Source organism: Culex pipiens, chromosome 2, assembly GCF_016801865.2.
Source record: "Culex pipiens pallens isolate TS chromosome 2, TS_CPP_V2, whole genome shotgun sequence".
NCBI classification, from domain to species: domain Eukaryota; kingdom Metazoa; phylum Arthropoda; class Insecta; order Diptera; family Culicidae; genus Culex; species Culex pipiens.
In genome coordinates, this window is record NC_068938.1 from 100,840,157 (window position 1) to 100,861,653 (window position 21,497).

At 36.3% G+C, this 21,497-nt stretch overlaps 1 protein-coding gene across 2 annotated transcripts in view; it reads left to right on the forward strand.

Annotated features, from left to right (window-relative positions):
• LOC120413084 (1-phosphatidylinositol 3-phosphate 5-kinase) overlaps positions 1-21,497 on the forward strand; it is a 192,502-nt gene that overhangs the window by 86,688 nt on the left and 84,317 nt on the right. For both annotated transcript variants that reach the window (XM_052708872.1, XM_052708873.1), the window contains one exon: positions 14,893-14,913. The gene's annotated coding sequence lies outside the window, so the exon portion shown is untranslated. The remainder of the gene's footprint in view (positions 1-14,892; positions 14,914-21,497) is intronic.

Genomic DNA, 21,497 nt, shown 5'->3' on the forward strand with positions numbered 1-21,497 from the left:
AAATTATTTGTTTGTAAACTGCTAGCTTATTTTTCAAAGAAAGCTTTGATTTTCTGTTAATTAAAGGGTACAAGCACCTGATGAGAATGCTGCACTTGTTCAATATTTTGTCTACATGCTGCCGAAACAAAAGTTTCGAGTCAAGTATGAGACCTAAGTAGACAACTTCCTTTGACCAGGGTATCGAAACATCATTCATTTTTATCAAAACATCATCCTTTGGGACAAATCTGGCCGATTTTGAAAGAGGAAAAATGATGGTTTGAGTTTTTGCTGCATTTATACGAATTTTCCAGTCGCCAAAGTATTCGGAAAGAACGTCAAGACCCTTCTGAAGACGGCCAACTAAATATCTGGTTATTTTACCCTTATAAATAACGGCAGTGTCATCAGCAAAAAGTGACAACACACCATTACCAGGAAGAGTAGGCAAATCAGATGTAAAAATATTGTACAGAAGTGGGCCAAGAATACTTCCTTGGGGAACCCCAGCATCAATGTTGAATAATCCAGAAGCAATCCCATTCAGAAAAACCCTGAACGATCTCTCCGAAAGATAGTGCTGGATAATTTTGATAAGATACATTGGAAAACCGTACAAATACAGTTTATGTATCAAACCATCATGCCAAACATTGTCAAAAGCCTTCTCAACATCCAACAAAGCCATAGCAGTTGATTTAGACTCAAGCTTGTTCTGCTTGATGATTTTGGTTACTCTCGTAAGCTGATGAGCAGTATTATGTCCCTTACGGAAGCCAAACTGCTCATTCAAAATTATATTATTATCGTTGGTAAAATCCAAAAGCCTTGAATAGATGACCTTCTCAAAGAGTTTGGACAAACTACTCAACAGACTAATGGGACGATAACTTGTTGGCGATGTTGGATCTTTTTGAGGCTTCAAAATTGGTATGACTTTGCCCAGTTTCCAATTGGTGGGGAAGTAACCAAGTTGCAAACATTTATTGAAAATATTGGCTAGATGTTGAAAGAACTGATCACTCTGTTTTTTCAACACTAGATTAAAAATGTTATCAAAGCCAGGAGCTTTCATATTTTTCATTTGTTTTACTGCAACTTTGACTTCCTCACCAGAAACATGGGAATCTGCAGGAAATTCAAAGGTAGAGTTATTAATTGTTGAAATACTATTGGCAACTGATGTTTCTTTACGGCTGGTCATGGAAGCGCCAAGATTATGAGAACTAACAAAATGAAGCCCAAGTGCATTTGCCTTTTCCTCGGATGTAATCAAGGGAGAACCCTCAACAATAAGAGGAGGAATAGGCTTTGGTTTGTTTTTAAGAACTTTAGAAAGTTTCCAAAATGGTTTTGAATAATTCCCAAGCTGGCTTACATGTTTTGAAAATTCTTGATTTCTGATATTGTCAAGTCGGTCTTGTATGATTTTGTTCAAATTGTTCACTGAAATCTTTTTGTCATAGTCCCCAGTCCGTTGATATTGTCTCCTATAAACATTCCTTAGTCTTATCAAGTGTTTAGTATCTACGTCAATATCAGTTACCTTAAAATTAACAGGAACCTCCCGAACGTTGGCAGCCTCTGCTTGGTTGATAGCCTGCTGGATTACCTCCAGCGAACGATCAATATCGGCAGAAGTTTCCGGGTGTTGATCATAGTCGATGTTGCTGTCGACCACTTGCTGAAACTGCTGCCAGTCAACGTTGTGGTAATCTTTCCGGGTTGGTTGCCGCTGCGGAGTAACGGATGCTCCAACCTCCACAACCACCGGATAGTGATCAGAACTCAACTCTTCAAACACCTCAGGATGAGCCACGTTCTCAGCCATATTGGTAATGAAGAAGTCGATGATTGAGTGATTCCCAGACCGAGCCACCCTCGTTGGACGATCTGGACTCACAACGTTGTAGTATCCGTTTTGCAGATCGTTGTGCAGAATCACTCCGTTTCGATTCCTCCTGCTGTTGCCCCAAACTTCATGCTTCGCGTTGAGGTCACCAGCGATGATGTACTTTGCGCTCCGCCGTGTCAGCTTCTGGATATCGCTCGTCAGTTTTGCTGCTGAACCATCTCTGGAATTCACCTGACGTGGGCAGTATGCAGCAATGAAGAGTACTGGGCCAACCGAAGTGGGAATTTCCACCCCAACGGCCTCGATGATGTCCAGCTTGAAGTGTGGCAGCCGGCGTGGCTTGAGATCACGATGAACAGCGACAAGCACACCTCCTCCTCCAGAGGTGGTCCTGTCGAGCTGCGTCGCGATCTTGTAGTTTTGCAGATAAACTTTTTCACCGGGCTTCAGATGAGTTTCCGTGATGGCAGCTACGTCGATCTCCTTCTCGCGAAGAAAATCCACCAGCTCTAAGTTCTTCCTCCTAATGGAGCAAGCGTTCCAATTCAGCAGCTTGAGGGACCTACGATCCATACTGGATGACGAACGAGGTCAGCACTTCAATCTGCTGGGTCTTGGTTTTGCATCCACGCAGTGCAGCGGACATCTGTTTGAAAATATTGAGGAGTTCGGTTGAGGTGTAAAGATCATTACCATTTTCCTCAACTGCTGGTTCTTGGGTTGGTCTTGGCTCCTGGCTGAAGCCCGGTGGTGACGGTCTCGGCTCCTGGCTGGAACCCGGCCGTGGATGATTCATCTCAGCTCTCTTCCTGGGATCCAACGGCAACGGTGCCAAGTTCGGGACCTGGCGTCGCGGTTGAAGAGGTGGGAAATTTTGCTCCACCAGGGCTGGAGTAGTTCTACGACGCTGAGGCTGATTCTTCGTCGATGCTTGCTGCCGAATTTTCACAAACTCAGCTCTCTTGGGGCACTTCCGGTCGGTTGACGAGTGCTCACCGTTGCAGTTGAGGCACTTCACCAGCGAATCTTGGATGCACTGGGATGTGATGTGCGCATCGGTACCACATTTGGCGCAACGACGCTTTAGGTGGCAGTTCTTACCTCCGTGCCCGAAACCCAGGCAGTTGAAGCATTGTGTGACGTCACGGTGCACTGGTCGGTATCGCTCCCATGACACGATAATGTTAAAAACCGCTCGGATTGCCTTCAGCTCAGGAAGCGTCGTCGATCCCTTAGCCAAATGCAGCAGGTAGAGCTGGTCACGGTACTTGATGTCTTTGTTGCGTCGGCTCATTTTGTGCACGGCCAACACATCCAGTTTCAAAACTTTTAGCTCGGCAGCTAATTCCTCCACTGGCATGTCGTACAGACCTCTGACGACGATTTTGTACGGCTTATCCATGGCGACATCATGGGTAAAGTACTCCGCCTCGTTTTCGGTCAAGTATTCCTTGACCAGTTGATAGTGCTGCCTGGATTGCACCAGCACCTTAAATCCGTCCTGACACAGACGAATGTTGCCTTGGACTTTCCCAGACTTGATGAGTTCAACCAGCCCCGCTCGAAAGTCGATCGTTGCTGCTGATTGCCGCACATAAAAAGGAGGCAGTTTCTCCTTTCGCTGTTTCACTTCATTCTCCTTTGCTTCCGCTACCTGGTCCTCGTCAGGCAGTCCAGCGAACTTGTTGTTCTTCAAAAGCTGCTCCTCGTGCGACGAAGAGTTCTCCTCCTCCTCCTCATCCATGGGTACAGTACCGTCGCTCTTTTTCGTCTTTTTGCTGTTCGATGTCACTTCCAAAAGCACCTTCCTCTTGGAAATCCCCGGTTTTTGGCCATCAGTTGAGGCCTCAACCTTCCTTTTGGAAATTCCCACTTTTTTGCCTGCTTGAGCCGCAGGTAGGGCGATATTGCCGGCGTTTTGCGCCGGGACGCGACGAGTCATGTTGAATCAGACAACCTTCTCCAACGAATGCTCGGATAACAATGACCTGTTTTTTGTTTTGTTTTACTCCCAATGTTTACCTTTTACAATCCAAACAGGTGCATTGTAGTTTAGTTTGTTCTGTAGTTTTCAGTGCATTAAAAAAAACATTTCTGTTACGGAAACGACGGGAATTTAATGCTCAAGCGATCCAATTTTCTTCCTCCTTATTGAGCGTGAAAATGCCCTCAGGCTAAGGGATTTAAGGGATTTAAGGGATATTAACAATTTACCAGCAATGAACTCGCCCTTGCTGGTAGCCGGAAGGCAAACGAGCAGTCAAATCTCATTAGGCCTTAATCCACAAGTTTGAACACGGTAGGCAGCAACCCGAAATAGAAGAGGATGCAACTCGCGATAATCTGCCTCACTTTTGGGCTAGCATTAATGTTAAAGTGGAAAATTTAAACCTACGGCACAGGGGGACTTGTTGCTACTGACTTTTTTAAGGGCTGCAATAAATTTTATTTTGCTATTGGGGTGCATCGGTGGAACGCTCACGGTAAAATTGTGGTTTTACATCGATTTTAACTGTGAATCGGTTATGGCTTTTATGGGGCCCATTTTACAAGCGATTCACTTTGTTACCTTTCAGGGGAAATGAGATAAAATTTTGATTTGAATGCGGTAACGGTTTTGTGGTGATGTTTTGATTTGAAATTAACAGTTGATAGATGGTTTCTATTTGTTTTAGATAACTATATCGCAAATCAAACGGGATTATCCAATACAATCATAAAATGACAACTCCATGTCACAACTGTTCTCTTGAAATTAAATGTTCATAACCAGACTTACATGTTACCGCACTCAATTTCACTCCAAAACGCTCTCAGCCATGAATGCCGTGCGACAAATGTCGCAAACGACGATATGCCCTCCTTAATGACAAAATAGGCTCCCATTATTTGCACGACTTGTCGCATTGTCAACTGCTGCGTGGTGAGCACGCCACATTGCAATTGGGAAATTCGTCTCTGAACCTCAGACGTTTCAGTGTGGCTGGGTTAGGGGAATGTGGGAGAATTTTGGACATTTTTTTCGAAGAAATTTATAGATTTGTTTAATGAAGATTTTTCGTGTGAGTTTTCAAAAAGCCTTAAGCGCCACCGTGCTCTTCGATACTTATTTTCATTTTTCTCCAAATTGAAACAAAATTTCATTGATTGTTAGTTTAGGGCATTTGAGGACATGTAGATGAACAATCTCAAGTATTTTTGAAATTGGTTTTTCGTAAGTAGGTCAAATACCGATGCAAAAAGGGCTGCAGAAATAAAATGATGGTAATATTCATCAGGAAATGGTGACAGATTTTGTGTCAAAAAAATGATTAATTTTACTCCAGGTAATGATGTATTTTCATCAGTTTTTGATAAATATTCATCAGGTTCACATTTTTACACATTTTTTATGTAATATTACTCAAAAAGGAGGTAAATAGGAATAGGGAAAGTCCAGGATATTTAAAAAAAGTGTTTTTTTGTTTTGTTACATATTTTTTTTAGTATTTGATAAAAGTAATAAGCCTAAAACATTTGATCTTTATTCTGATAACCTCCTTTAAAGTTATGAGACTTGAGTGTTAACTATACTCTTTTTCGAGGCCGGATCTATGATATTTCGATGAAAAAAATGTCCGGATCCATCATGGTACTTATCGTTGGATGGACATTAAAACAAATTTTGATGAGCCAAAAAGATTGAACATCGTTGAATGCGTAATCAAATGACCTTTCCATCGAGTCCAAAAGAATGAAAATCTGACCCTATCAAAAGTTATGAGTATTAAATTTAGAGATCATTCGTAGAACAATCACTTTTTTAAGAAGGCACCAACCACCTTAAGGTGGATTAAGTAACGTTTTATTTGTAGTTTTACTTATTCTGATGTAAATAAAAAATTGAAAACCGAGAGATACAATAAAAAAGGTAGCATTCGAATATTTTTCACTGTGTTGTATTTCCTGATTTTTTTAACGCATTATTTTCGCAGCTTTTTCCTATGCGTTCATTAACGCAATTGGTTTCAACTAAAAAACATATTGACATTGAACAATGAACAAAACAATGATCACAAAGAATAATATACCTAAACCAGAAGAAAAGGGTTCAGACAGTTTTAAAGAAATCTTTTTTGAAACTCTTAGTGTTCAATTCGTACATTTTTTTTAAATCAGATTTTTTTTTTGTAAAAGCTTAAAAAAATTTAACAATTTTTAAATAATTAAAATATAACTCAACATCATTAAAAAGTGTTAGTTTTGCAGAAAAATGCATTTAAGACAATTTTCAGTTGATAAGACTTCTATTTCCATTACAATTTTTTTTTTTTTGATTTCGGAAAATGAAAACAATTTTTCTCCCTGATTTTTTGAGCTGCGTAAATGAAATAAATTTTTATACCGGATCGTGGCTTAATGGCTACGGCTCCCGCCTCATAAGCGGAAGGTTCAGGGTTCGATTCCCGACCGGTCTCCTTGAAATCTTTCGACTGTAATTGAACTTTGAATATGATCAAAAAACGCATAGAATCAGGTGGGATTCGAACTCACACCTTTGGATTGAAAGTCGGATGCTCTAGCCATTCGGCCACCAAGGGATTAATACTCCTTGAGTGAATTAAGCCGTAGTGGTGAAATAATGTCACAAGGTCATTTACTATATAATACAACAATCGCTTCCCCAACGATTCCCCTACACACCACACACCATTATAATCTATAAATAACTCGAACCGGTTGGTACGGTATGTCCCCGGCTTCTTCTTCTTCGCCTGATGGTTCTATGAAATGTGGGATCCGTTCATAGAATCTGTCTCATGCGGTTAATGCAACGCAGTAGGCCGGGCCGCTTTAATGAGTGTTATGCACTTCGGGGGTTCTCGAAAGTACTGCAATCATTAATAATGACAAGAAGGAACTTGAGGCGTAATCTAACCATAAGTTCTTCCCGGATGCTTTCTTCGGACTGGCTGCGCTTGTGTTCGATTAGATTGAATTAGATTAGATTAGGACTGGAATGTCATATTTTTATCAACTTTAAAAAACTATTCAAATCATCAAAAATGAAAACAGTTTGAGAATTCCAATTAAACCTATTTTACTGTTTTTTTTTTTTTTTTTTTGCAGAAAAGTTGTATTTTAAAGGCAGCCCTAAAAGTTTTTAATGATTTGGAAAAAAAAGAATAATTTGGCTGGGAAAAAACCATCACAATACATTAAACAAAAGTAAAATAAAATGAAAGAATAAATATTTTATTTAAAAGGGAATATTTCGACAAGCAGGTAGTTCTTAAATGGTCAGAAAAAATAGGCAGTTCGAAAAAATGCAAAATTGAAAAAAAACTCTATGTAATTTCAATCGTATTATTGGATGAGCTATCTGGGGAAAAATATTCGAAAAAATAACTATGGCTTCATCCATAAAGTACGTCACGCTAAAATCAGCCAAAATTCACCCCCTCCCCCCCTTTGTCACGCTTTTCCTATACTTATAACACGCAATGTCACACTTGCTCAGACCCCCCCCCCCCTCCCCCCCTAGAGCGTGACATACTTTATGGATGACGCCTATCCAGTCATTTGAAAAGTTCGTATGGTAGCAGAAATTCCATTTTGCTGTAAATAGCCTAAATCTGCAAATATTTTTTATGATCTTCCGAAAAATTTCAGAAACGAAACCCAAAAATGAAAAAAGTTCCTGAACAACATTGCCTAGATAGTTCATCGAGAGGTACTAGATATTCAGTCATGGGTTTGGTAATCGCTAGATATCTTTCAAAATGTTTTGCATTTTTGGTAGAGGTTGACAATTCTCGAGATTTTCAATTTCCTGGAAATCGAGAGTTAAATTTTACTTTTTTTCGGAGACCTTTTTGCTTTATTTCAAAATAGTTCAAAATTTGAAGAAATTGCCAATAATTAAATAAATTTTATTACATTAATTGCATTTGAATTCAATTTAGTCATAATTATTGAATGAAACATTAGTATAAGTAACCTTAGCGTTACATTGTGGGATGCTTTCTACATGTTGAAAAAAGCTTTCTAAATCTGCAATTACAAGGTCAATTCTAGAGCTTTTTGGAGCTATAAACATTACTGTATTATTTTTTTAGCAATTCTCTGTATGATTTTTAAAAATGTTTAAAAATCTGTATGTGTACTTACTCGTAGTAAACATAAACTAGTTATTAGATTTTTGTCAAAATGTAAAAAAAAGCATAAATCTAGAGTACTTCTTCAAAACGTCCTTCGCGCCATGAGTTTCTTACATATGCTGATGGCTTATTTCCCGGGGAATTTCTCCCGAGAATTCCCGATCGTCATCCTCTAATTCTAGGTATTTGAAGTTCACTTCCGTAGCGCGAAACTTCTAGAAAATCACACCCATGAACCAGAACTCATAAACATTTTGCAATTTTTCTCTGTAAGCGTAACTTTAAAATGTATAAATAATTTTGTGATCGTATTTTGTTTATTATTCCTGAAGAAATCCTATCTAACACCAGTTTCTGTGATACACAAAACAAAATTGATGGATTCTCCCCAGTCTTTCCTACTGCAACGTATCATCCATGCTCACGTTACTCTACGGTGACTGCAATTTTCTTCTAACTTTGCCCTCATAAAGAGCTGGAAGAAGATTCACTTTCGTTTTCACTCACTTACTCTTGCATCCTACACTCAGTTACTGAACTCTGAAATCGAATGATTTCTTACAAGTGGTTTATTAAATCGATGTGTTTTTTTGTTTAAGACGGTACAAAATTTGCACATTAGGATTTTTTAGGGGCTCTGAACTTGAAACAGACTGGAAATCACCAGCTTTTTAACAACTGAGTGTCCACCACCCAAGATGGTGTTCAGTTCAATATGCAGCAGTACACACCGCATGAAGACCCATATTGCAACACGTGTTACGTTACCTTAACTCGACACGACGAAAAGGTTGCTGGCGATTACACGATTCATATGTGGTTTTTTTTGAAGCCCAACAAGCCTGGTGAGTACCGGGAAATGTTTAGCTCATCTTTGGGTTGTTGTTTTTCGGTTTCTCTGTCTATTTTTTTGCGAGTGTTTTGTTTCTTGGAAGTGAAAGGTCTTCGATCTGCGAGAAAATGGTGGCATTAGCGTGGGAGGACGAACCTCGATTATGGTTACGCAAATTTTGTCACGACGAGTATTTTCTGAGAAGATAAGAGCTCCCTCGAGGGGGGGCACGTGGGTTTGGGAAATGCTCTTACAGGATTCTGCGGAGGCTGAGTTTGACGTCACGCTGTTTGCGTTTAATAATCGCTTATGAGATTAGAAGAAAATGCGTTTAAAAAATCAATTCGATTGATGTAGTTTAAAGCTTCATAAACGTAGTTAAAATAGACTATAAAAATTTGCAAACTTGTGAACGCTAGATATGAGAATTTTCAACTCCTACAAATCATTAACCTCTTCCCGACCTTTTCCGGTCATCACAAGCCAAGCCTCCGCCACCAGTCCGCGTACTGTTTATTCGCAAAATTTATGGCAAAATTTTATGCCCCGCAAAGCACAACCTTACGGCACCGTATTTACGACCTGTTGGAACCGCATTAGCCTTCGATGGCCGACGTTTATTTCGCTACAAATCTTCCACCCTGTTTGCCAAGTTAGTCTTCCTGCCCTCACTCTCTCCCTTTGGACTGACTCCAAATTGACCGCACGGCGGTGGTGATTTTTCATTTTTATGTTATCACATCCACCCACCAGAGGTCACTTTGGAAGGGGGAGGAAGAGGAATAAAACAAAATAAATATAAAAAATGGCTCCCTTTTCGCAAACTGCTCCCAGGGGAGGCATCCCCTCCCCTCCTAGAAACGGTTCATTGAACATTGTGTCTGCTTCTTCTTCTTCTTCCTTCGAGCTTTATGCTGTAACTTCAGACACCCACACATTACCATACATTCCAATTTGAGAAGAAGGAAAGCTTCGCTGCTGCTCTCGTCTCCCCCACGATTTTTTGGGGTGAGGGCCTCCGACCACAGGCCGCAAAACCAAATGGCCATTCATAATGAATAAAATATGCTAAAATTTATGGTTTGCCAACAATCACCGAACTTGCCTCGGGGGAAGGAAGAAATTCAGCGAATCAACAAAAAAAGCTCACCACAGATTGTGGTTTTGAATTTGAAAATTGTTCAGATTGTGCGCCCCAAGTTCACGTTCATGACCAACGCCGCCCAGAAAGGCTGAGAGGTTCACTCTTTGCCAGTCGGACTGTAAAAAGTGCGCCCGGCAGAGGGGGTGGTGTGTGGTGTTGTGTTTTCCACTCTGACGATAAATTAAACATTCCAACGAACTTTGCGGCATTTAGGAGGGACAGTAAGTTTGCGGGATTTGAGGTTGAATTGCAATTTGATATTTTAACTGAAATTTTGGAAATAAGTTTTAGAGCATGCAAATATTTTTTTTGTGATTTCAATCATTTATTTATTTGAAAACCTTTTGCTTTTCTTTCTAATGAATAGTATAGAGCAGTTCTCTCCGTTTTCGACAATCGACCAATATTTTTTTTTTCGTACAAGTCTCCATAGAATTTTGAGGGCTGATCAAACAAAAAGGGTACGAAAATATATGAAAATCTGCATCTTGAGAATGATTTTTTTTAATCGATTGGGTGTCTTCGGCAAATTTGTATGTTATGATTAAGACTTTTGAAAAAAAAAAAGGCACACGAAAAAAAAATCAGATTTTTTTTATCGATATTTTTTATTACTAAAACTATAATTATCAAAAAAAAAGAATTTTTAATTTTCTTTTTTTGCTATTTGTATTAGGGGACTACACAATACTTCTTTGTGGCCATAGTGCATGACGGTGCCAAATTTGGTTCCAGTGATTATTTTAAACGGTGATTTTTTGAAAATGTTGAAGTAACTGACAAATTTTACCATATCGAAATTGTAATAGAAAACATCGATTTCAATTTTTTTTTTGTATTTTTTTACTTGGCTCAAACTTTGTAGGGGCCTTATTTATGACCAAAGAAGCCATTTTGTGTCATTGGTTCACCCAATCCATACAATTTTGTTTTTCATACAAAAATGGTACGAAAATATTCGAAAATCTGTAACTTTCGAATTATTTTTTTGATCAATAAGTGTCTTCGTCAAATTGTAGGTATTGTTGTTCAAATTCAGAAAAAATAGTTACACACATTTTTTGCCGATTTTTTAATATTTTTTTTTTTCACAAAAGCTCAATTTTCAAAAATCCGTATGTTCTGCCGCCGAGTTATATTTTTTTGAAGAAATAGTGATGTTGCATACATAAAATTTGTTTGACCTAATTTTTTAATGTAGAATTGAATTTGCAATCGAAAAGTAGTTTACAGATTTTTGATAAAATGCCCCCCACAATTTTTTTTGAGTAAAGACTAACATTTCAAAAGGACAAATCATTCAATATTACGCCCTCTTGAAATTATAGTCTTGATTCAAATAATTTGAAAATATTGTTTTCGAAGCGATCGTTAAACTTTACGAATGTTTCAATTTTTTACATTAAGAATCGGCCATTAGTTGCTGAGATATCGACATTTGAAAATGGAGAGTGGTTTGTTATACTTAAAAAACTTCTATTTTCCTGTTTCTTTTACTTTTAGCCGCTGTACAATCATGGAACAAATTTTAAAAAATAAACGAATAGCAAATATTTTGCTAAAATCACACTTTTGGTGGCTATATCTTGAAAACGGGGCTCTTCATCAAAAAATCTGTAAAGTACTTTCCGATTGTATCTTTAATTTTATGTATGAAATCTTGATTTTTTTTTTGCAAAAATCACTGTTTTTTCAAAAAATAATAACCTGGCGGCAAAATTGTTAACCATCCTTCTCTAGGCCCAAAAGAAGCGGGGTTTTGTCACCTAAAACATAAAAAAAATCTTCGAAAATCAAAACTATAAGAAAGAAACTGTTTGGTGTCTTCGGCATAGTTGTAGGTTGTTATTAGAGTTTTTCGCAAAAGAAGAAATCCGATTTTTTTATTGAATTCTTTGATACTGAAAATTTAATTCCCAAAATAAAAATTGCAAAAGACATTTTTTGAGTGCATAACGGTTCAAAATATGGTTCTGGTGACATGATTTTTAAAAGTATTTTTTAAAAAGTTGTCAAAAACGGAAAAAATTGAGATCATTTTTATAAACTAAATCGAAGTATTCTGATAAAATTTTCGTTCTTATGTTTAAGTCACTTTTAAGTTTTTTTTTTGAATTTATGTGTTTTTTCGCCTTTTAAAAATTATTTTTTAAAGAAAAGCACCTCCTAAAAAATCATTTTTGAAATGCTGAGAAAATATTCTCTCTGAGACCTTGAAAGTTGGACATTTAGTTTCTAACACACAACCTCACAAACAATTCGAATCAATGAAAATTAGTTTTTCTAAGTGTCACCTAAGGCCGATGCAAATATTTAAAAAAGTTTTTGTCCCTCGGCCCTGGCCGAGGTCAAGGGGGGGGGGCAAAAAAATAAAAAAATATGAAAATTTTAATAACAAGCCATAGTCTTCACATTTGAATGAAAAAAGTGTATTAAAATGCATTTTACACTAGTTCAGTTGTTTTGCAATCATTAGTTTTCAAAAAATCTAAGATCGGACAAAAACAAAAATTGTATCGAAAAAAAAGATTTTGCATCGAAATTTTTTAAAAAATCTTAAGATTTTTTAATAAACCCAAACATGCTAAAAATGATTCAAAACGCAGGAGAATGTATTTTAATTTGATTTCAGCTGGTTGCACTTGAATTTTCATTGAAATTTTGAAGTTTATTGTAAAAATATTTTTTTTGCCCCCTGATTTTTCGGGCCAAGTTTGAAGGGGGGGGTGACAAAAACTTTAAAAAATATTTGTACCAGCCTAATAAGCCTGTTATTTTTTAACGGACGATATCAATTCGGGTTTTCAATTTAAAAAATGGAACTTTTGTGAAATTTTCTGATCATTTTAATTAAAAAAAGCTTCAAGCATGACTTTTAAAGAGGTATTCAAATAGAAAATTTTCCTCATTTGAGACCAAATTTGGAGACTCAGAAAGAAAATAATAGGAAATTTATAGTCTCCTAAAAAATCTTAGAAAAGGTATTTTTTTAAACGAAAAATGTTAAAATTTCCGAAAATTAGGAACATCAGAACCTTCTGAAACTTGGCACAGAGATTAAGTATCTAAGTATAACAGTCATCAGAAGCAAAATCCATCATTATCCTCACAGTAAATAAAGTAGTAATCCAGCTACGTGTAAAAGGCCTGGGTGTAAAATAAATTTTGCATTATTTTATGAAATTCTGTGTAATATTACACCCTGAAACATGTAGCCCATCAGTATGGGAAACCTACTTGACCGAAATGTGGAGCTCACATATACGTTTATCCTTTCCATTTTTCATCAGTCTGATGGCCGAGTGGGCTAAGGCGCCAGTCCTTACTGATGGTGCTGGGTTTGAATCTCGTCGGTTGCAACTTTTTTTGTGTTTTCAAAAATTGTACATGCAGTGTGTAATATTAAGTGTCTTCTTGTGCATGCTTTTGCATGCGATTTTATCGAATCGGATTTTTTGCCGTGCTAAATGCTGATATTTATCTAGTTTTCGAGAATATTTTTTTTTTAATGTAAAATGTAAGTACACAATTTTTTTGAAATGTAATTCTTAACGTCCCAAATTTATTTTTAAGTGACTATATTTTGAAAATGATGCACTTGATATAATTTTATGTGTGTCACTTTTTAACGATTTAAATTTGCCTTTATTAGACATATTTTCAAAACTGTTCAGTTTGAACATTGAATCTGCACTTTTGCCATTTTATTTCTCAGCTTTTTAAAATATTACAAATTTGTTAACTTATTTCCATATTCAAAATATATATGTTCAAATTATAAAAAAATGGTTTGATTTTAATCCGTGTGTATTTTTCCCAAGTTGTCATACAGTCATCCCTCATATTTGAAGCAGTTTACAGATTGGCCAATGTTATAAAATCATTGAAAAACTTTTTTGATTGATCTTTCAATTGATGTTATGCTTGTTATTCAATTATGCTTAATGTTTTTTTTTGTAGAAAAACATTGACCCCCGAAAACCATTAATTCGGAACACCTTTTTCTTACAAACTTGAGTTCTCTCTAGAACTGCATATTTTCAACATGACTATATTCATGAGAATGATTCTTGCACTTTTTTAAATAAAATCTTATTTAAACCTAGAATGCTTTAGTTAAATTTTAATTATAGATTACATTCTCAGAGATTCGCTCGCTTTGCAAAGCAAAATACACAAATGTTTGGTTTCCATTCATCAAATGAAGTTTGACTGTGCCTTCCCTCTTGAAAGCCCCACTGGAGAATTCCCTCCTCCTGCTCCCGAAGCACCCATTTCTGTGCTAGCGTATTGGTTTGCGGTGTGAGCTTTTAACCTCGTTGTAATGTTATGGTTTTGTTTGTGTTGGCTCCCATTGTGTGTGGGAGGGAGCATCTCTTTTTTTCTCTCCCATTTACTCCCCCTTCCATCATTTTCGTTATCTCTTCCAGCTGGGAAATTTACGTCAAAATTGTTGCTTCTTTGCGTTGTTGGCGGTGGCGTTTTTTTTTGTTCGAAGTAAGAAGCTTATGTTTTGATTCTTGCGTTTTTTTCAACTTTCCTGGTAAGATTTTGTTCCACTTAAGTGCGAACAATGCCATCATTAGGGGGCGAACAAATTGAAGGCGGGGAAGACCACGCGCTGTTTTGTGGGCTTTAATTGACTGAGACACCTTTTGTCAGAATTATGTAAAAATTAAGCAGCGATTTGGAAAATCTTTATCAAAAGAGTTTCCCTGCGTATTCACTGAAGGGAGATTTGAATGAGAATCGGAGATAACAATTTGATAATTAAAAATTGTTTGAGATAATTTCATCGCTGAATATTAGTTTAAATTCCATCAATTAAGCTCATATTCAGAATCGAGGTAATTACAACTAAATGAACATCCCTAAAATGTGCACAAAATCATATTGTTTTTATCAACCTTTTAATCTAATTTTATTTTTTTTATTTCAGATATTCCTTACATTTAACAAGGTAAGTTTTCATGATGTCATGTTGAGATAAACTGATTACAAGTTTTTTAAGGTCAAGGCAAATTTTATTCTTAATTCAAATCAATGAGCCATTGTTTGCCCAAACGGTGAGTTAATCCTTGTGGTTTGACACCTACATTAATTGCCGAATATTTGGGTCACATTTTCCTTCGCTTTATCACCAAAAGAGCCACCCAAGTCCATTATGGTTTGTTATTTTTCATCGAAAAGTACCTTCCAATATAACTGGAATTCTGTGAACAAAGAGCTTCGGTCGGAGGAAAAATATAAAAATTTCCGGGCCCCCATCAAAACACCATTTATTTAAGGGATTTCCCTTTGAAAATTGAAAAAAAGTGTGAATTTTAGGCTTTGTTAACGAACTGTTGACTGTGCCCAATAAAACTCACAGTAACACCCCGTCCAACCCCTAACGTTTGCTCTTTTTGGCAGTCAATTAACCATGGCACGAGGTTAATTACGGACTATTTATGCCGAATCACGTTCCGGCAATTTGCTAGCTTCTGATTTTTGCGTGCTCAGCAAATTTAATGCTTTCCCTGGCAAACTGCCCCTTAAAGCGTTAACAGTTTAGAATTAACCTCTTCTTCCCCTCCTCCCCCATCGAGAAGCTCGTTTTGTTGAGCGAAAGTAACCCAAAACAATCGCAACACTGATTTAATTTGCACCAAAAACATAAACACTCTTTAGAAGCCCCCCTCTGGCGAGAACTCCTTCTTATCTGCCAGAACGAATCTGCAGCTGGCACATTTACATTTAGTAAACACTTCCAGTAAGCATTACGGTTTCCAATACCCTTTAGAACACGAAACGATTCGTCCAAAGTCTGCAGCGAGAAAAGACAAACAAAGCCTGGTGGCCAGGGTGTGTTGTGTGTATTTATATTTTGTTATTATTTGTGAAATCGAACGCCAACTCGGAAAATTTCGAATGCTGGTGTGAAAATGCATCGTTTGTTTCGTTTTAAACAAACGGAACTGTAAGAAAAACTTAAAGTTTGAATTTATTGCGAATTTTTAACAGGGATGTCAGATTAACAGTTTTTTATTTGCAGACAATCTGTCATAATTATCGCAGACTTTTGGAAAGTTCATCTAACAGCTTCAATGAAAACAATTAAATTTTCTCACCAAACCAACAAATAATTTTTCACTGTGAACACATTTTACAACTACTTGGAAAACGACCCAGGATTGTTTGCTGATGCATCGGTAGCAGGTCGCAAGCACACTCTCAGACCATGTCAATAGTATCGATAATGAAATGCAAACAAAGCTGTCTCGAGACTCTGTTGGTGGTTACACCGACAACGGACGCAAAACCCTCTTGAACTGCCATGTCAGGGTGAAGTGCAGAAGTGGAATCGTTTTTAGTTTTATTTATTTTTTATTTTGCCCTTGTTTTGTTTTGTGTAAAATGAGTGCATGTGTTGATGAAAACTTTTGTTGGTGATTGAGAATTGATTTATTTGAATTCATTTGAGCATTGAATTTAAAGTTTTGTAGTTTCCATGGGTTTATAGTAGGTATTTTGTCAATTTTGTCAATTTGGTCAATTTTGACAATTTTAACAGTTTTGACAATTTTGACAATTTTGACAATATTGACAATTTTGACAATTTTGACAATTTTGACAATTTTGACAATTTTGACAATTTTGACAATTTTGACAATTTTGACAATTTTGACAATTTTCACAATTTTCACAATTTTGACAATTTTGACAATTTTGACAATTTTGACAATTTTGACAATTTTGACAATTTTGACAATTTTGACAATTTTGACAATTTTGACAATTTTGACAATTTTGACAATTTTGACAATTTTGACAATTTTGACAATTTTGACAATTTTGACAATTTTGACAATTTTGACAATTTTGACAATTTTGACAATTTTGACAATTTTGACAATTTTGACAATTTTGACAATTTTGACAATTTTGACAATTTTCACAATTTTGACAATTTTGACAATTTTGACAATTTTGACAATTTTGACAATTTTGACAATTTTGACAATTTTGACAATTTTGACAATTTTGACAATTTTGACAATTTTGACAATTTTGACAATTTTGACAATTTTGACAATTTTGACAATTTTGACAATTTTGACAATTTTGACAATTTTGACAATTTTGACAATTTTGACAATTTTGACAATTTTGACAATTTTGACAATTTTGACAATTTTGACAATTTTGACAATTTTGACAATTTTGACAATTTTGACAATTTTGACAATTTTGACAATTTTGACAATTTTGACAATTTTGACAATTTTGACAATTTTGACAATTTTGACAATTTTGACTATATTATTTTCTGTTGTTCTGTTGTTCTGTTGTTCTGTTGTTCTGTTGTTCTGTTGTTCTGTTGTTCTGTTGTTCTGTTGTTCTGTTGTTCTGTTGTTCTGTTGTTCTGTTGTTCTGTTGTTCTGTTGTTCTGTTGTTCTGTTGTTCTGTTGTTCTGTTGTTCTGTTGTTCTGTTGTTCTGTTGTTCTGTTGTTCTATTGTTCTGTTGTTCTGTTGTTCTGTTGTTCTGTTGTTGTGTTGTTCTGTTGTTCTGTTGTTCTGTTGTTCTGTTGTTCTGTTGTTCTGTTGTTCTGTTGTTCTGTTGTTCTGTTGTTCTGTTGTTCTGTTGTTCTGTTGTTCTGTTGTTCTGTTGTTCTGTTGTTCTGTTGTTCTGTTGTTCTGTTGTTCTGTTGTTCTGTTGTTGTGTTGTTCTGTTGTTCTGTTGTTCTGTTGTTCTGTTGTTCTGTTGTTCTGTTGTTCTGTTGTTCTGTTGTTCTGTTGTTCTGTTGTTCTGTTGTTCTGTTGTTCTGTTGTTCTGTTGTTCTGTTGTTCTGTTGTTCTGTTGTACTGTTGTTCTGTTGTTCTGCTGTTCTGTTTTTTCATGTTTCGATTTTGTTGTTCCAAATTATAATTCTGTTTAGACAACTTTATCAAACAACAAGTTTCAAGAACACCCGCGATGCATCACCGTGTGATTGCAATCTCGTTTGCATGCGAGGGGTTTACCCCGGGCAAAGTGAACAACTCACATCAAACAGAGCTGCTTCGTACGCCCCATTAGCATTACAAAGTTGAAGCCGCCTGACGATCCTTCAAGTGGAAAAGGGAAACTTTTGCCTCCACCACGTGTGAGTATCTGCGTATTTGCTGAACCACCTCCACCACGTGCACGTGCTGCACCGACGAATCGTTGTGAAACGAATGCAAAATGCCAACTTGAACAACTTTTCCGCTCTTTCAATTTCAGGCGTCCAGACTTGGAACGCGCCTCACTCAAGTGTGTAATCGTTTAATTTTCGATTCAACTTTAATTACAGTAATCGATTTCGTACCGCTGTTTCTACGGCACGTCTGCGGTGGGCGTTTGAAGATGGATTTCTCCCCCCTGTGTCTAACTAGATGAGTGCTGTTCGTGATGATGTGTGGCGAGTCTTGTCTTCGCACTTGGTTAGGACCGGTGTCCGGACGAGTGTAATGAAGAGTGTAATCGATTGAAGTCGGACCGCGCTTCCCTAGCTCACAGTGTATTTGCTTTAGCTCAGAGCTAGGGGGGAAGTGTATTATCCGAGCAGAGAACTTGCACTTGTGGCTGACGATAAAACGTCATGTCAGGATAGACTAACTCAAGTGCTTTGGAAATGGTTTAGGTTGACTACCGGACAGGTTTCGAGTGGGTTCGAGCTTCTTGTACTAACGATAAGGAGAAAACTATCATGCTTTTGGAATAGATAGTAGGGGAACACCATCTAATTCCAGCGTGCCTCTAATGTTGCCATTTCAGAACTTTCATTAAAAGCGTTTTCAACTGAAATTTAATGATAAATAGCTTAATAAGAAGGAAGCAAACAAAATTCAAAATTGTCAAAATTGTCAAAATTGTCAAAATTGTCAAAATTGTCAAAATTGTCAAAATTGTCAAAATTGTCAAAATTGTCAAAATTGTCAAAATTGTCAAAATTGTCAAAATTGTCAAAATTGTCAAAATTGTCAAAATTGTCAAAATTGTCAAAATTGTCAAAATTGTCAAAATTGTCAAAATTGTCAAAATGTCAAAATTGTCAAAATTGTCAAAATTGTCAAAATTGTCCAAATTGTCAAAATTGTCAAAATTGTCAAAATTGTCAAAATTGTCAAAATTGTCAAAATTGTCAAAATTGTCAAAATTGTCAAAATTGTCAAAATTGTCAAAATTGTCAAAATTGTCAAAATTGTCAAAATTGTCAAAATTGTCAAAATTGTCAAAATTGTCAAAATTGTCAAAATTGTCAAAATTGTCAAAATTGTCAAAATTGTCAAAATTGTCAAAATTGTCAAAATTGTCAAAATTGTCAAAATTGTCAAAATTGTCAAAATTGTCCAAATTGTCAAAATTGTCAAAATTGTCAAAATTGTCAAAATTGTCCAAATTGTCAAAATTGTCTAAATTGTCAAAATTGTCAAAATTGTCAAAATTGTCAAAATTGTCAAAATGTCAAAATTGTCAAAACTGTCACAATTGTCAAAATTGTCAAAATGTCAAAATTGTCAAAATTGTCAAAATTGTCAAAATTGTCAAAATTGTCAAAATTGTCAAAATTGTCAAAATTGTCCAAATTGTCAAAATTGTCAAAATTGTCAAAATTGTCAAAATTGTCAAAATTGTCAAAATTGTCAAAATTGTCAAAATTGTCAAAATTGTCAAAATTGTCAAAATTGTCCAAATTGTCAAAATTGTCAAAATTGTCAAAATGTCAAAATTGTCAAAATTGTCAAAATTGTCAAAATTGTCAAAATTGTCAAAATTGTCAAAATTGTCAAAATTGTCAAAATTGTCAAAATTGTCAAAATTGTCAAAATTGTCAAAATTGTCAAAATTGTCAAAATTGTCAAAATTGTCAAAATTGTCAAAATTGTCAAAATTGTCAAAATTGTCAAAATTGTCAAAATTGTCAAAATTGTCAAAATTGTCAAAATTGTCAAAATGTCAAAATTGTCAAAATTGTCAAAATTGTCAAAATTGTCAAAATTGTCAAAATTGTCAAAATTGTCAAAATTGTCAAAATTGTCAAAATTGTCAAAATTGTCAAAATTGTCAAAATTGTCAAAATTGTCAAAATTGTCAAAATTGTCAAAATTGTCAAAATTGTCAAAATTGTCAAAATTGTCAAAATTGTCAAAATTGTCAAAATTGTCAAAATTGTCAAAATTGTCAAAATTGTCAAAATTGTCAAAATTGTCAAAATTGTCAAAATTGTCAAAATTTCATAATTGTCAAAATTGACAAAATTTAAAACAGAACAAAAGGGGGCTCCAAACTTCTTCAAAATTAATTTTTCCGTATCACTTCTGTTGATAGTCGATACCAAAAAATGCCGCAAAGCACGACTTATTAGAGCAGGTCTGATTAAAGCAGGAAAGCGCGACGGTGACCAAAATCAAATTAAAGTCGCCGATGAAGATTAACCACGTTCATCGGTGATAATTTTCACCTGCCCTTAACTAGACTATTTGCGCTGCGGTAAATCACCAGAAGTCACGCCGCTTTCCGCGAATTGCCACTTCCGTACAGATGTCTGCCGCCTTCTCATGCTAATCTCACGCCCAGGTATCGGTAACGCGCAATGAATCCGTCACAAGCCTCGGAAACCGCAGAAACGGGAAATTGAGAAGTACAGTAAACTCCCAGTTGTTTGACACATTCGTCAGTTTGTTAGTTTGATGCCAATTCTCAATTGTTCTCATCAGAAGTATCATTAACAGTCTCAGTGAATGCTCATGATATCTAACATGAGTAACCTTCAATGTTATTAGCTAATGAACTGAGTCTTGGAATTTTTAAAGTAAATCTTTCCCAGTTCCTGTGGGGAACATCCTTGAAGAGTATCGGGGCCGGCATTTACAAAGCGGATTTAGTGGCAGTTTCATTCTCAACTTAATGTTAACATGTTAAGGTTAATGTTAACATTCCATAGGTCGCCTCCCTAAGGTGTCGTGATAAGATCCAGTTTGTGACAATACACTACCTTCCCTTTACTAAGCAATCGATTCCAGAAGGGAAAAGATCACCAGTTGTGTTGGTCCGAGCCGGGATTTGAACCCCGATCTACCGCTTACGAGGCGGAAGCGTTACCACTGGGCTACGTGGCTCGGTCTCTTGGAATTTGCAGTTGAGTCGATTAATCGGTGAGCAATGAGTATGCAATCGATGAACTCATTTTGGATCGTAACCACTCAAGATAGATTGCATTCGATAATTTGTTCTTTTTTAATTAAAATCTAGTCAACCTATCGACGTTTCACCGTACTGCTGTCAACGCTCTGTTTGATGACGATTTGACGGCAGTGAAAAGTTTAATTATAAGCAAATTGAGCCTAACTTTCCACCAAAGCTCTCCGTCTGTCTGTCTGTCTTTGCGTGTCAACACCAACCCAAGAGCACCGTTGGAAGCTCATTACCACAGATGGCTAATAAAGATAAAGCACTTGGCGTGAAGAAGAGAAGAGAGGAAAAAGTGCGTGTCGTACCGTGAAAATCGAGGGAGGTGACAAAAAGTGAAATTATTGTGC